We start from the raw sequence: 15,492 nt of genomic DNA, 5'->3' as shown, positions 1-15,492 counted from the left end.
TATAAACCATGCTATTCCAAATTCAATATTAGTATTTGTTTTTTTTAAAAATTCATTTAAATAATGGGACCCACTCTTGATTGTGGTCGATTTTGCAAATTAAAAAAAAAACAACTATTCATTAATTTGGAAACTATATTTTATAAAAAAACTTTATTCACTCGGAGTGATGTTATTAAATTGTTTTTTTTTCAAAATGAGTATTCCATCAATCCCCAATTAATTATTCAAATAATATCAATTATTAAATAGATGAACTCAAATTGACAGTCTCATTACAGATATTATTAGAAAACTCAATTATATTGGATATTTCGGAATAAAGATTCTAATTTCATGTTTTCATAAATACCGAAGTGTAACATGTGCTAAAATCTAGTTATCCGGAAAAAAAAAACATTTATAGTTAGAGACGAACAAAGAAAAAACTGTAATAGAAAGAAAGAAAGTACAATACACACAAAAAAGGAAATTCGCTCTCTTTGTGGCTTGGTTCATCGAAGCTTTCACCTCCAGCAGAATATCCGCCGTGTGCGACCGGGGTCGTGTTGGCATGGCGGTTGAAGAAGAAGAAGACGTAGAGAGCTGTGGAAGCAGAGCAGTGGAGTCGTACTCTGCAATAGCGAATCCACCATCACGACACCATCACCAAAGGCAAAAGCTAGAAGTTTATAACGAAGTTTTGAAGCGAATTCAAGACTCGAATTTCGAAGAAACGAATCTTCCTGGATTTGATGATAACCTTTGGCTTCATTTCAATCGCTTACCTGCTCGGTAATTTACTTAATTCAGCGCTAATTACAAATCTTGAAGGTAGCAGCGAAATAGAGAAGGAAATGTTGGATTTTTCTTCTTTTTTCATTCTGGCTTTTTGCGGTTAAGCCTGCGAATTTATTTCTCTATTCGCATGTGTTGTGTAAATCGTAAATAAAACAAGGATCTTAAATTCTAATAGTCTGAAGTCCTGTTAGGCTTCTCTTGTTTTCTTTTTGTGTAATTTTTTATTTTTTATTTTAGTGATCAATAATGTAGATATGCGCTGGATGTGAATGTGGAGAGAGCTGAAGATGTGCTTATGCACAAGAGATTACTTCAGTTGGCTGAAGATCCTGCAAATCGACCGGCTTTTGAAGTTCATCTCGTGCAGGTGCAGGTTAATAATAGTAGTAAATGCTACTTTTTTTTTTTTTTTTAGCGAAGAAATTCTGTACTAAATACCACCTACCATTTGCTTGTTACCCACTCATTCATTCAACGGCAAGACAATGTTATTTGTCTTAATATAAAGTGTTTATAATGTTGATAGGGTTAAAGCAGATCATTTGCGTAGTCTGATTGGTGGCTTCTTTGTGTTACAGGTGTATCCTGCCTTGAATGGAAATTCTTATGCTTCTGTGCATTTGGATCCGGCAATGAAAGAAGATGCACAAACTTCTTATTTTTCAAACAAGCAGGGGTACGCCATTATATTTTTGTGCAATATAACTTGTTGTTTTTTGTTGATTCATGTTTTTCTCTCTCTGATCTGCAGAATGCATCCACCACCTACATTTGGCTCATCACCTAATCTTGAAGCATTTCAAGATATCATGTTGAAGATGGAGATGGTGCTGCAAATTCTACGCCATGTCTTTCTCAGTAAGAGCTTTTATGGACTGTGAATGGTTATACTTTTCCCTGGACATTGTTTGGTGTCAATGTGTAAAAAGTGGAGAACTTTCTGATGTTAGCCTTATTGTGATGTCAACTTCAATTCATGTTTACATATAGGATTATCCATTTGACTATATTGTAGGTCTTTGCACGAGATCACCTTTTCAACTGTTGATAGGCCAAAACTTCTTAGTCAGGTTGGTGACTAGTCCTATTATCATCCGTGTAGAATATTTTGTATGTATTGGGAACAATTTGGGATTGATAGTGCCATGCTACATATGTTTTTCAGGACAAATATGGTGAAAATTTTTCAGATTATCTCGGGCTTTCAGCTAGTAGAGATACAGCTATAATATATTCTCTAAATAGTAATGGCAACACACACGGGCACACACTCCCATGTGGAAACATTCATACACTGCCGCGTGCCTAAGATTGCATTTGACTGTATCAAGAAAAAATAAAGAAGAGCGCAATTGTATCTAAAACATCATTTGGAACATTTAACTTTAATTTATACTCTCTGTCTCATGTGCTTGCTCACATGCACCAGATAATAGATATTGGTAAATAATTTTCCAGTTGACTTCCCTGCTTGCGGAGATTGGATTGAACATCCAAGAAGCTCATGCCTTTTCCACTGTTGATGGGTTTTCTCTGGATGTTTTTGTTGTTGATGGTTGGCTTCGTGAGGTATGGTCCTATTCTTTTCACCAGTTAGAAAAATCAAGTGTTAGTTATTTTGTGGTATCAGCCTGCTATAGTCATGATTTTATTCAATGTTTTTTTTTTTTCTTGATTGCTTAAAAATAAAGAAAAAAAATGAGGGCAACATTAAACTAGTCTAAAGTAAAAGATGCACATCTCATGTAAATTTTATTCCTTGCTCATGTGGATTTTAAATGTTATTATTTTATCTAGCACTCTTGGTTTATGAAATTCTCTTTTTAATACTGAGATAATTGCCAGACTGACATTGTTTGCTCACTTTACTGCTTGGTCATGTGCGTGGGAACCTTAGGAGACCGAGGAGCTTAGAAATGCTCTAGAAAAGGAAATCTTAAAGTCTAAGGTAATTTTTCTTCATACTGCACTTTTATTCATAATTGCAGTTTTGCATATCTCTAAAATAAATCTTTTTATGAATGCTTGCTGCTAGAACACCCTTTGTTTTAATTAATATGTGTATCAGCCATCTCTAGGGTGTAGGATGTATGAATTGTTGATAGTTATGTTTGTAAAGTGATTACTTAACTTTTTTTTCATCACATTCTCAAAAATCATTTAAAGTTAAACTAACCTCATGGAGGTTATGGTTCTATCCTCATTCCTTTGCCAGTGTATGTGGAAAGCCTGTTAACTTGTTGCTGCTGAAATGATCTTTGGGGGAAAGAGTTGACCAAATTTTAAAGGGAACCGTGATGTATATCTAGGTTTACAGTCTTGCTATGGTGTGTTAGTAGTTGTTGGCTATATCTGTGATTTACATCTTCTGCTTGATATGCTACATGATGATTAAGCAACTAGTTCTTAAAGGAAGTCCTTAGTAATGTTAGCGGGCAGAACCAAATACTGTCTACGTTCTTCAACTTGAAACAATATTTTTTTTTAAAATTTATTTATTTATTTATTTTCTTGCAGTTTGTGATCATAGCCATTCAGTTAGGGTATACAGCAACTCAAATGCTTCAGTAGACTTGATATTGGTAGCATGTTCTCTGAATAGTTAACCATTCCAGTCAGAGTTCAAATCCAATACCTCTGGACAATTCCCCATACTGGAAATGATAAAATGCCTGAAAAAGAAGGTTTAACTTTGTGTCTTCTCTTTGTTCTTGTTTTTGAAAAAAAAGAAGGCACTCCAAATTCATTAGATTCAAAAACACCAGTATTCATTAGGATATCTAGATTAAGGAAATTGTAACAGGATGGCTCATCTTCATTATATGAACTAATTTTCATAGGGTATGCAACCATGAAGGTGGGCAATATTAAGTACCAACTACTAACTTGTGTACATTAGAATAGTTGAATGGAATTCTTTTCCTGTATCAGCCACTCATATTTTAATTTTGAAATGCTGTATGATTGATCAACCTGGAGCGGTAATAGCTGGCCTATATTTGATAGTTTGCAATACTCCACAGGAGCAGTGCTTTTCAAAACAGCTTTCTGTTTCTCTTGTTGGTGAGCAGAATAAAACAGGGGTTGAATCTCTTCCAGATTGTGTTGAAATACCTAGTGATGGAACTGATGTCTGGGAAATTGACACAAGTCTATTGAAAGTTGAAAACAAAGTTGCATCTGGATCATATGGTGATTTGTAAGTTCTGTCATTTGAAATATATGTTACTCTGCTGATTGCAAGTTACTCAGTTGATTGTTCATTTAACCACTTCAGGTACCGAGGCACATATTGTAGTCAGGAAGTGGCCATCAAAGTGCTCAAGCCTGAGCGTGTCAGTGGAGAAATGCTTAGGGAGTTCTCCCGGGAAGTTTATATAATGAGGTCTGTAAGAATATATGCCTGAAAGATCTCCAGCCACCATTTCTAAAATGTTTTGTTTGTATACTCCTTAATTAGATATTTCTTTTTTCTTTAATCATTTTAAACAGAATAAGCAAGTGAAAAAGTCTATTTCTAGTTGATCTGGAACAATTAGGATATTTGCTAGAAGAAATATGGGGTAGGTATTGGTGGAGCTTGCATAATGTAGTTGTAGTTAGATAAACCTAAAGGGATCAAAGAATTACATAAAAATGTACGAAAGAACTTAATTGTATGAACAAAAAACTCAACATTTCTAATTCAAGAATTGAAAACCCTTACATGCAAATATTTGTGATATTCTTTCTTCAAAATAATATTTTATTAAAATAAGAAAGTCTCCTATTATTATCAAGATAGGGGAATAAGAATTTACTGATAAAAAAATCAATACCTGGCCACTTCTCCATGGTACTAGTTGTTGCTTCATTGAATTTGCGGACTTGGAAACTGCCTATTTTCCAATAGAAATGCTAGCCTACATACTTATCTAGCTAGATATACAAGATCGTAAATACAAAATATAAAACTAAAGAACTTATACCTTTCTACTCAGGAGTATCTGCAATGCCTTTTCAAGTAGAAAGCTTTTACATGCACATTGAAGTTACTTCTGTTGAGAATGGTGTTAATGCTTAATTTGTAATTTCCATAAACCTTTATATAAAATGATGGTGCTCCATCCCTCTCTCATCCTTGTAAACCTTAATAACTTTTTACATGCAATTGTCCACCTTTTCTGAAGCTTCTCTCTTGTATACAATCTTTTACATGCATCGATCCACCTTCTTCACTAGGCTGTGGTGGGGTAACCCTCAGTATCTCTTGATATTTGTGAAAATTGTAACCTTTTGCAATTGTTGGTTTGCAGGAAAGTTCGGCATAAGAACGTTGTGCAATTCATAGGTGCATGCGACCGGTCTCCAAACTTGTGCATTGTGACTGGTACATCCTAGTAAATCTTTCACATCTTTGCTCAATGGAATTCTTATCTTAAGAGTTGATGTTTCATGAATTTGATATTGATGTCCTGCCCCTCTGACCCCCTTTATTAGATATGATCTATTTTGCTAATAGATGGAATGGTACTGCATAGTTGTATGTTAAGTGGAAAAATGTGAGTTTGACAAAACTTACCAATCATGCATCTAATTCTGCTCTGCCTTTTCATTTGCTTCACCGATATTCACCTTTTGGAGTAATATTTTTGCTTTATCAGAGTTTATGGCTAAAGGAAGTTTATACAACTTTCTGCATAAACAGAAGGGTGTATTTAAGCTTCCATGCTTAATCAAAGTGGCAATTGATGTCTCAAAGGGAATGAATTATCTCCACCAAAATAACATAATTCACAGGGACCTGAAAACTGCCAATCTTCTGATGGATGAAAATGAAGTAAGAGCATTTCCTGAACTTGCATAAACCTGTTTATACTCATCCATGTTTACATGAATTTTGAATTCAAGAACTGTTCTCTTTTTCACTATTGTCTTTATATTTCTTTTTAAAAACTTTCTTGCCACGCATGTTGTAGCCCACTGTTTGGGTTTGGTGTTCATCCTTGTAGTGTCAGATGTATTAATATGTATTTTTGGAATATTTTTTTCAAAGGATTTGCTTGTTCTAAAATCTACACCCTTCTTTCACAGGTTGTAAAAGTTGCTGATTTTGGGGTTGCCAGAGTACAGACTCAATCTGGGGTAATGACAGCTGAAACAGGAACATACCGCTGGATGGCTCCTGAGGTACATTTTACTTGTATGTGAATTTTAAGTTTCTTGTTCATGTTGTTTTACATGGTCATACCTTGGAATGTTATTGGGACATATGATCTTGCATACCATGATGTTATGTTTTGATTGTGTCTTTGTTTGTTTCTCCTATCTAATTGAAAAAGGAGCTTTTTTTATTTTTTATTAACACACACACACACACACACTTACAGTTGTTTTAACTACATGAAGGTGATTGAACACAAACCATATGATCACAAGGCTGATGTTTTCAGTTTTGGAATCGTTGCATGGGAGCTTCTAACTGGAGAAGTAAGCACAGCAGTTTTTAGGAGGAAAAAAAAAGTTCTATTTTTCAATTTTATTTTATTACTTACTAGTTATAATTGTAAAAATTTCACCACTTATTCGTTATATTTTATGACCAAAATCACAGCTTCCGTACTCATACTTGACCCCATTGCAAGCAGCAGTAGGTGTGGTGCGAAAGGTATATCCATTTTGTTCTTCATATTAACGTAAAACTAATGCATTTTTCTCATTTTTAAATGGCACTTTCACTTTTTAACCAACATTCCTGTAGGGTCTACGGCCCACAATCCCCAAGCACACTCATCCAAAACTTGCAGAACTGCTTGAGACTTGCTGGCAGCAAGACCCAAATCAAAGACCCAATTTTTCTCAGATAATAGATATCCTTCAGCAAATAGTCAAGGAGGTAAGGGAATTACCTATCATCATGCATCAGTTCCATTGAACAATTATAACTTTCTTTATTGAAATAGGTTGGAGATGAGAGAGAAGATCGCTGCAAGGATAAATCATCCGGTAGCTTTTTCTCAGCACTGATCAAGGGTCACCATTAACTGACAAGGAGCATATGCTGTTAATAAAGTTTGCAAATTTAGCCAGTTCCCATCATACATTCTTCCTTTTCTCTTTCCTCTCTAACATCATTTTCATTTCCTTTTTATAGTGCTTACTCGATAACTGTACAGCGCTTTGCCCTAGCTCAGTTATAGCTTTGTCTTTTTTTTCCCATAATTAAAAGTTCCAGGTTCCTAATGTTTTCTTTTGTTCCAATTTCTTCTCTCCCTTGTTTTTTCACACCTTAATTTTCTATGCTAATTGGCATGTAAATGTTTGCATTATGTATGCACAATGAACAATTGCTAGGTTGGGAAACGAACCTTGTGTTAATTGGTGATTAGTAGACAGTTGTGGGTATAGTTTGGACAACTCTTTACCATGAATATGATTCATAGATAGACCCGCAAGTCAAATAGAAGGTACGAGTAATAATTAAACTAGTTGCAGATGCTACACAAATTCGACTATTTCTGCTAAGAAATTTGTCAACATGGGAGATTACTGTGTTAATGTTGCATGGGGTATGGAATTTTAGAGCACTCTCCTTGAATTGTATAGTGATATGAGTTTAGACCTTAGATATGAAGATGTCCTGCCTTGCTCAAACCTGTACCTGCAACCGGACGAGCGCTTGACGCTTGCAATTTCACCAGGCTCTGGAGTGCTTGAAATGCCCGTCTTGCCTGTCAGTATTTCAACCACAAAACTCAGGAAAATATTATCACGGTACTGAACAAAATTGCTGTGGATTATACTTGCTTACATACATGATACAAGGTGACCCCTGAAATTTGCTTGAATTGTGATTGCTGCTGTACCTTCTATGGTGAGTTCTCTCTTTGAAGGTGGTGAAGCTATGCTAATTAAGGTCTTGAGCAAGCATTGGAATTGAGAATGATGTTTGTATGAGATGACCGGAGAAAGTTTCTGCGAACTTCGTCTAACCAGTTCCGAGATGCCCTTTCTTGCCATATCCTGGTTCTCTCTTTTGTTGACAAGAGTTTGCAGCACCAAATCTAATGTCTTGTTCGCTCAATGCCTTTTAACAAGAGGTAGCTAAAAGGTAGGAGATGTGCGCTCCATGTTTGCTTAATTTTGGGGGGCTGTTTACTTTGCTAAGCGTCTGTCAGGAACGAAGAACGTGGCTGGATGAATATCTGTTGACAGTTCTGTGTGGGTTCGAAGCATTAAAGCCTTGAGAAAAAACAAATGAAATTTAAATAATGGCGACGAATCTTGTTGATACAGTTTTGATCTTGGCTATTTTCTGGTGGATGTGGGGCTAAGGAGGATCTTACTGAATAGTGAACCTGCCTAACAACCCATTCCCTTGAGAGATATACACCAGATTCTTGTTTCGTGTTATTACGCCGGATCACATTAATTTTTTTTTAATGTGATCAACATATTAAAAAACATATACCTATGATTTTGCAAGAACTCTTCAAAAGTATCATAACCACAAAAAAAAAAAAATTCAAAAAAAAAATATTTTTGATGCCTACATGTTCCATTTCGTATTTTTTTTATTTCTTTCTTTGATATCTTCTTAAAAAAAGTCAAAATAAAAAATAGAAAAGAAAGGGTATAAAAGAAAAATCTAATCACCACTAGGAGGTGAAATTATATAAAAAAAATAGAAAGAAAGAAATAGAAAAATAACCAAAAAAACCTTTTCCACACATAAAACAGAAGCAACCACCTGGAAAAGAGGAAGAAAAGTCTCGGTGGAAAAAGAAAAAGAGAGAGAAATGATTGAAACTTCTTGTGGTTTGTTTTCTCACCTCAGATGATGGTGGTCAACACAATCAACATAGAAGGGACAAGGGAAGGGTGGTGCTTTTTATATGTTAGGTGGCTCGTGGGTCCATGCATTGGCAGCAATAGTGGCACGTGGGTCCACATGTCAATAGTATCCTCTCAATTCCAGTAGCATCTTTACCATATTCCACCCGTTTTCGGTCCACCTTAATTTCTCTAGAAGGTTGATTTCGAACCCCATATATGTTTTGAATAATTATCCTAGTTTATTGTTGATTTTGATGTGTGTTGTGATGAGATTTTTTGGATTGAATATATTTTAATGCATTATTGTGAATGATTGAAGAATTAGAAGTGTGGGCCCATATTGAAATTGCGTGTTATTTTGATGAATTGCGGTTTTGTTTTTTGAAAAAAATATTTTGTTAAACATGAATATGAATCAATAAGTTGAAGGGTGCTTTTGGTGATACCTTATTGATTTACTTTTACATCATATAGTAAAATATTATCATATAGCGGGTCACCCTTAAAGTAACAACAAATGATTTTAAAAAAATAAAAAATATCATGTTCTTTTATCATCTTTATTTGTAAGTATAGTTTTGATGATTTTTGTGTGTTACAATATATTATCTATATTGTTGCAAGTGGACCTAAGTTGGGTCATAGTGACACACCATATAGGTCTAAAGAGTACGAGTGGCGCCATTTGGGCTCATTCTAGACATATTCAAAGAGTTGGGGCAAAACTCAATTTTTACCACCCATATGGGTCCAATGCCCATTTCACAAACAACCAAACTGACGAGTCTACTATTCTTAGAGATAGACGTTGAATTTTCACAAATGGCCAAGTCCACGAGTCTCCTATTTAGAGACTGACATCAAATTTTTATGAGTAGCAAATTGAGGAGTCTTTTTAACACAGATGAAAGCACAAACAATAGGACAATAGCAAGACAAAACATATTTATGATCGAAATACAATACACCACAAGAAATCTAATTCATAGTTTTATCACGAAAGAGAAAGCTCTATTATGATATCTTTTTAAGAGGTTTACAACTCTTTAAATAAACTCAGAAATCATAAGAAACCCAAAAATAAAGAAAAAGTAATAAAAATACTGAACAAACTAGGAAAATAAAATTATCAATCTCAATACTTGATTCTCTAAACCAAATAGGAAAAAATAAAATCACCATAAAAGAAATTTTTCCTAAATTAAATAGGAAATAATAATAACTAAGTCAAATATTTTTTTTTTCCTAAAAATCCTCCTACATCAATCTTCTCAATTGGAGAGAATTCACCCTCGAGGTTTGATCTTCATATTATTGTTGTTGTTGATCATTTTAAATGGTGTTGTGCTCTTGCACTCTCTTAACTTGTTTCCTTTTATACCCTTGCTTTTAACAACCACCTCCCCACTATTAGGCACTAATATTATACATTTCCCTTTTATATGAAGGGTATATGTATTATGTCGTCCGTAATTTATAACATTTCTATCATATTGTCATGACCTAACCAATAATAAATGACACATTATAGACACCATATCACACTAATTACTATCAAAATATCTCTTGCCTATAAACAACGAAACGAGACAACGCCAATCCATAATTACCTAGGTGTCTTTATTCAACCAAGTTAACTTGTAAGGCTTAGAATGACTCTTGATTTTTAGTTAGATCTTCTTTATTGCCTCAACGGACTCCATATTCTCACAACTACTACTATATTATTAAGTTGCAGACCTTATCTTTATAGTGCATGTCAAGTGAAAGATGCTAGTATGTTGCCGATATTCTTTTGAATCACTTTTGGGAGTCAACAGACTCTTTCAGATGACTAGGTTAGCACCACCATCTTCACATAGAATCTCTCCACTATTATTCGAGTCATCATAAATAGAATTAGCCACATCACATGTAGGCTCTTCTATCATTAGATTCTTACCTGATTGACTTTCTGGTTTACTACATATCAATCCGATGCCCTAATTTGCTATATTTGTAACAACAAATTCAAAAAGTTGAACTAGAACCCTGACCTATACTCTAACATGTTTATTGAGTTTGTTGAGTAGGTTTGACTTGAATGGTGGTTGACCTTTAATTATTGTTAGGTCCTCCTTTATTATATTGATATGCTTAGAAACTCTTGCTAATTTCCCTAGTAGCCTATTATTTCTCAACCGTAAAATTCCTTTGATATACCTCCAAAACTATTCATAAATATGCAAGCATAACATGTCCTGAATGGATTGTGATAAACCACTTAGATATCTCACCACGAGTTGTTCTTCCATTTTGCCAAGTCATTCCTAGCCATTAATTGATAGAACTTATCAATGTAATAATAGATAGATTTACCTCTTTATCTTAACATGTAGATCCATTGGTATAGGGTTTGGTCATAGCTAAAAGAAAAAAAAAATGCTCCTTCATCTTCTTTTTTATCCTGACCTAGTTATTGATTCTTGGTTTCCATTGCCTCTCTTGTGACCTCTTTAACTGTTCATACTAGGAATAATCTTGACCCTTCAATTTGATCACAATCAGTTTTACCCCTATCTATTATGGAACCTCCTTATACTAAAAAAGTCATTCAACTTTATTTGACTAATGGATGAATTTCTTTGCTTGTAAAGTTTCTGCAAAATCAGTAAGTTTGATTTAAAACCAAAATCTTCATGATGTTCTTCCCTATTAAGAGGTTGCCTTATATGCATCTTCCTCTGAAAAGGGTTTTGTGTACTAATAAGAGACCCTTAGTGAGTTTTTTTTATTAGAGCCTTTTTGTTAAACGTAAGGTAAGCTTTGCAATCTAGTTCTATAAAACATCTACCATAAGCTCCTACACATCCCTCTCCCTATGGGGAACCTCTTCATCCTATATTGTCTAAACACGCCCTACTCCATGACCTCTTCCTACCATTGTTTTTCTACAGCACATAACAAAACAAAAATAACTTGAGAATACAACACACAACAAGCAATAACCTGAGATCTTTGGGCTCTAATTACAACTGATGTAGGCAAAAACATAAACAACAGAACAATAGAAATTGAAAACAGATTAATAATCAAAATAGTGTAGAACACAACAACCCTAATTTATATTTTTATTGTTGAAAAAATAACTTTATTATGGCTTACCTCTTTAAGAGGCTTACAACTCCTTAAACAAGCCTAGAAACCATCCTAAACAAACTAAGAAACCCGGAAATAAAGGAAAAGTAATAAAAGTCCTAAACAAAGTAAGAAAACAAAATTACCAATATCAATACTTGATTTTCTAAACTAAATAGAAAAAAATAATCATAAAAGAAAATAATTGTCTAAATTAATTAGGCAATAATAATAACTAAAAAAATATTTTTTTCATAAAAATCATCCTGCATCACTCCTACTGTTAGGGAAAGATATTGGACTTTTATAGGTGGCTTAATCGATGAGTCTTCTATCTTTGGGTTTGACGTCAAATTTTCATGAATAACCTAATCAACGAGTCTCATGTTTTTTAGGCGAACATCAAGTTGTTTTTTTGAATTTCCTAATCTGTCTTTTTTCATGTTCTTGAGAGTTCTAGTAAGTCAACACAAGCGTATTGAGGCTGATTTGATTTAGTTTAAGGCTTGCTTATGAGACTTAGCTTTTTTATGGGTTTAAGGCACATTTTGGGTTTTTTTGGGTTCTTGATTTGAATGTTCATAGCTATAGATTTTTTTATATATATAAATTGTTATTTTAGCTCGATATATGTATTTAGATCGAAGTCTAAACTTATATGTTATTGTTCTTTGCCTTTTTCTTATCCATTAACTGCTTAGTTTGGGCAAATCAATCCTTGAAAGTTTAAATATAAGAGTTTATATTCTTGGTTGATGAGTTTGATTTCAAGTTATGCTTCATTTGTTTTTCGACCTTTTTGGTGGTTTGATCTTCAACCATTAAAGATTGTTATGAATGAAACTTGGAAAAATCTAGATGAGAAAGCATGGGTGGAGAAATATTTAGCATTACCACGAAGCAACTTCTAGTGGAAAGCACTTTGGATGAATAATACATCATGCATCATTTATTGTGGTAGTAAAATATAGGCCCCTTCGATTGGGATCATAAGTTACATTGGTTATGCTCTCGCACTAGTAATGAGACAACTTGGTGGGATACAATACATGTCAAGAACCTTAGGTTTAGCCGATTTCACGGGATCTTTTAGGAATCAGTCATCATTGAAAGAGCTCAAGGTTATTAAATAAGACTGGGAAAAACTTTTTATGGTATAGAAGGATGAAGGAAATGAGTTCGAACCATCATTCAACCAAAATTATATCATTAAGAGAAATAACTAGCTTTTTAGAATGATTGCTAGAAACCATAAATACAGTAGCCATAAGTAACTAGAGAAAGATTAAAAAGAAAAAGGATTGACAACAAGGAAGAATTGAGAAAGTAGTTAGAAAAGTTTATAATTGACCTTTGCAACATCAAAGAGCAACAATAACTCCTAGAAAAATAATTGGAAGAAGAAGATAAAATGATAAGTTTCTTGAACTAACATCTAAAAGGAAAGGATGAACAATTAGCAACCTTAGCAAAAGATCTCAAGGAGGAAAAAGAACGAAAAAAAGGGTTGAGGTAACTAAAGAAGTAGCTAAAGAGATCTTAAAGGAGTTGGGAATTCAAATAGCCAAGCACGATGAATTAGTTAACAAATATGTGAAAATAGAAAAAGAAAGGGTTAAAATCAAGAAATCAGTTAAAAGCATGATGAGTGTGGATAAAGAAATAATAGATTCCTTGAAGAAGGAAAAGGACAACCTTAGAAAAAAATTTAGACGATGACAAAAAGAAGAATTGATTAATTGAAATTGTTATTAAAAAGAAAGAAGGATACGAGCCCAATATATAACACAATCATAAGAAGAAAGAAGTGCAAGGAAAGCAGTTGAATCTGACATGAGAGACTACAAGAAAAGGGCACAGTATTCAAAAGAACAACTCATGGTATTGTAATTCGAGCTAAGAGTTTGAGAGGAAGATCTAAGGGAGCTAAAAGGCCAATACTTCCAAATAGAAAAAGAACTAAACATGTCAAAGCAAGAGCGTCATGAATGTCAAGATTACATCGATAGTTAAGCTTGAAATTAGAAGAGAAGAGTTGCGATGAGAAATGGCTGAAGTAACCTATCTGGAAAACAAATTACGAATGCTTGAAAGAAACAATGAGGTTTTGGCTTCTAGTAATGGTTTTCTAATCGCTTACAACACTTTATTCCATGACAAGATAAGATAAATGACAACGTAGTTTGAGCAACCAGCATGTCAAGCCGAGAGATTACAACAGCAGGCTAGTCAGGTAGAGAATAATGCTATGAATTACCGAGAGCACTTGGATACAACCACTGCTCTTATTAGGAATATAGGCAATGCTTTTTGTGAGTAGTGATGTATAGGTGTTTTTGGCTTTTATAATGAAAGGGATGCGACTCAGTTTCTTTCTTATATAATGTGTTTGAAATTCAATCATTGTAAGAACTTGGTAAAATACTCCTTGCAACAATCAGCCAAAATTAGAAATCTTGCCTAAAATCAACGAAACGAAAGTCATGAATCAAGTTCAAAGAAGCTTATCCATGTCCAAGTGGTCCAGGACGAGAAATTACTTATCCATTTTTTTCAAGATAGCCTCAGTGATGCTACATTAGCTTAGTACATGAGGCTTAACAATACTAACATCCGAGGGTGGAAAGACTTGGTAGGAGCATTTATGAAACAATACAAATTCAATATGGACATAACTCTAAATAGATCTAGTCTTTTAATGATATTGAGAAGGGAAAAAAAAAAACCCTATTCGGGAGTGCGCCTAGAGATGGAGAGATAAGTTCACTCAGATCGAACCCTTTTTATTGAAAAAAAAATGATCAATTTGTTTTCCAATATGTTCAAAGAACCTTTCTTTGACCATCTAGTAGGTGCCATTGCCCAACATTTTATAGATATTATGATAGTGACAGAACAAATAGAGCAAGCCATTAGAGCTGGAAAAATAGTGAATCCAACTAAAAATAAAGGATTCACTGGGAAGAAAAAGAACACAAATTTAAACAACCTTGAAAAAAGGAGCTATCACAATTCCTACCAAGAACCCTTTTTTATATCCAATGTAAACTTTTTCAACCCCAAACAACCAACAAAATACTCCAACTGAAAGAACCTTTCACCCCAAAAATGATTTTTATTGAAACAATGAACAACTTCCCCCACTTCCTATATTACTTGGAGAAATGTATTAGCATCGGCTAAATAGCACCTAACCCTACCTCGCTTTCTTTATTGGTATAAACCAGACATTAAATGTACCCACTTTCTATATTACTTGGAGAAATGAATTAGCATCTCCTTAGCATGAGTTAAATAACATCTATCCCTACCTCGCTTTTTTTATTGGTATAAACTAGACATTAAATGTGAATATCATGACGATGCTTCTGAGCATAGCATTGAGATGAGAATAATATTGAGACATGCCACGCTTTCAAAACTATTAAACTAGTATCGAATGACAGTAGAAAAAATATTAAAGGTCCTCTCTTTCTTGTTATAAAATCCAAAGAACCATATTCGATTAAGAAATATAAGAGATATCATGACATATTTTTGTCAGATAATAAAACATCCTTGCACATTTTTGTCCAGGTTTATTATTATTATTATTATGACTGGAAGACAATGTAGCTGGGTGCTTTGTTTCCTAGGGACCAAAAAAATTGGCAACTAGATACAAATCCTAGCCAATTATATACTCTTCTGGGTAAACAAGAGACTAGTACTTCATTTTTGATTAATTCAAGTTTAGACTCTTCCAATGATAGGTCAATAAAAGTTCTAAAACAGGAAAGA

General features: G+C 33.9%; 1 long non-coding RNA gene and 1 pseudogene across 1 annotated transcript; one reads left to right on the top strand and one right to left on the bottom strand.

Moving 5' to 3' along the window:
* Positions 1-386: 386 nt before the first annotated feature.
* LOC18101057 (serine/threonine-protein kinase STY17-like) lies at positions 387-7,002 on the top strand (annotated as a pseudogene).
* Positions 7,003-7,114: 112 nt separating this feature from the next.
* Positions 7,115-8,290, bottom strand: LOC18101058 (uncharacterized). Its single transcript, XR_002982803.2, has 2 exons — positions 7,575-8,290; positions 7,115-7,490 (listed from the first exon to the last, which is right to left on the bottom strand). It is a non-coding gene; the product is annotated as an uncharacterized LOC18101058 (long non-coding RNA).
* Positions 8,291-15,492: the final 7,202 nt, after the last annotated feature.

This window comes from Populus trichocarpa, chromosome 7 (assembly GCF_000002775.5).
Source record: "Populus trichocarpa isolate Nisqually-1 chromosome 7, P.trichocarpa_v4.1, whole genome shotgun sequence".
In the NCBI taxonomy this organism is placed as follows: Eukaryota; Viridiplantae; Streptophyta; class Magnoliopsida; order Malpighiales; family Salicaceae; genus Populus; species Populus trichocarpa.
This window is presented reverse-complemented; position numbering and strand designations above follow the sequence as displayed.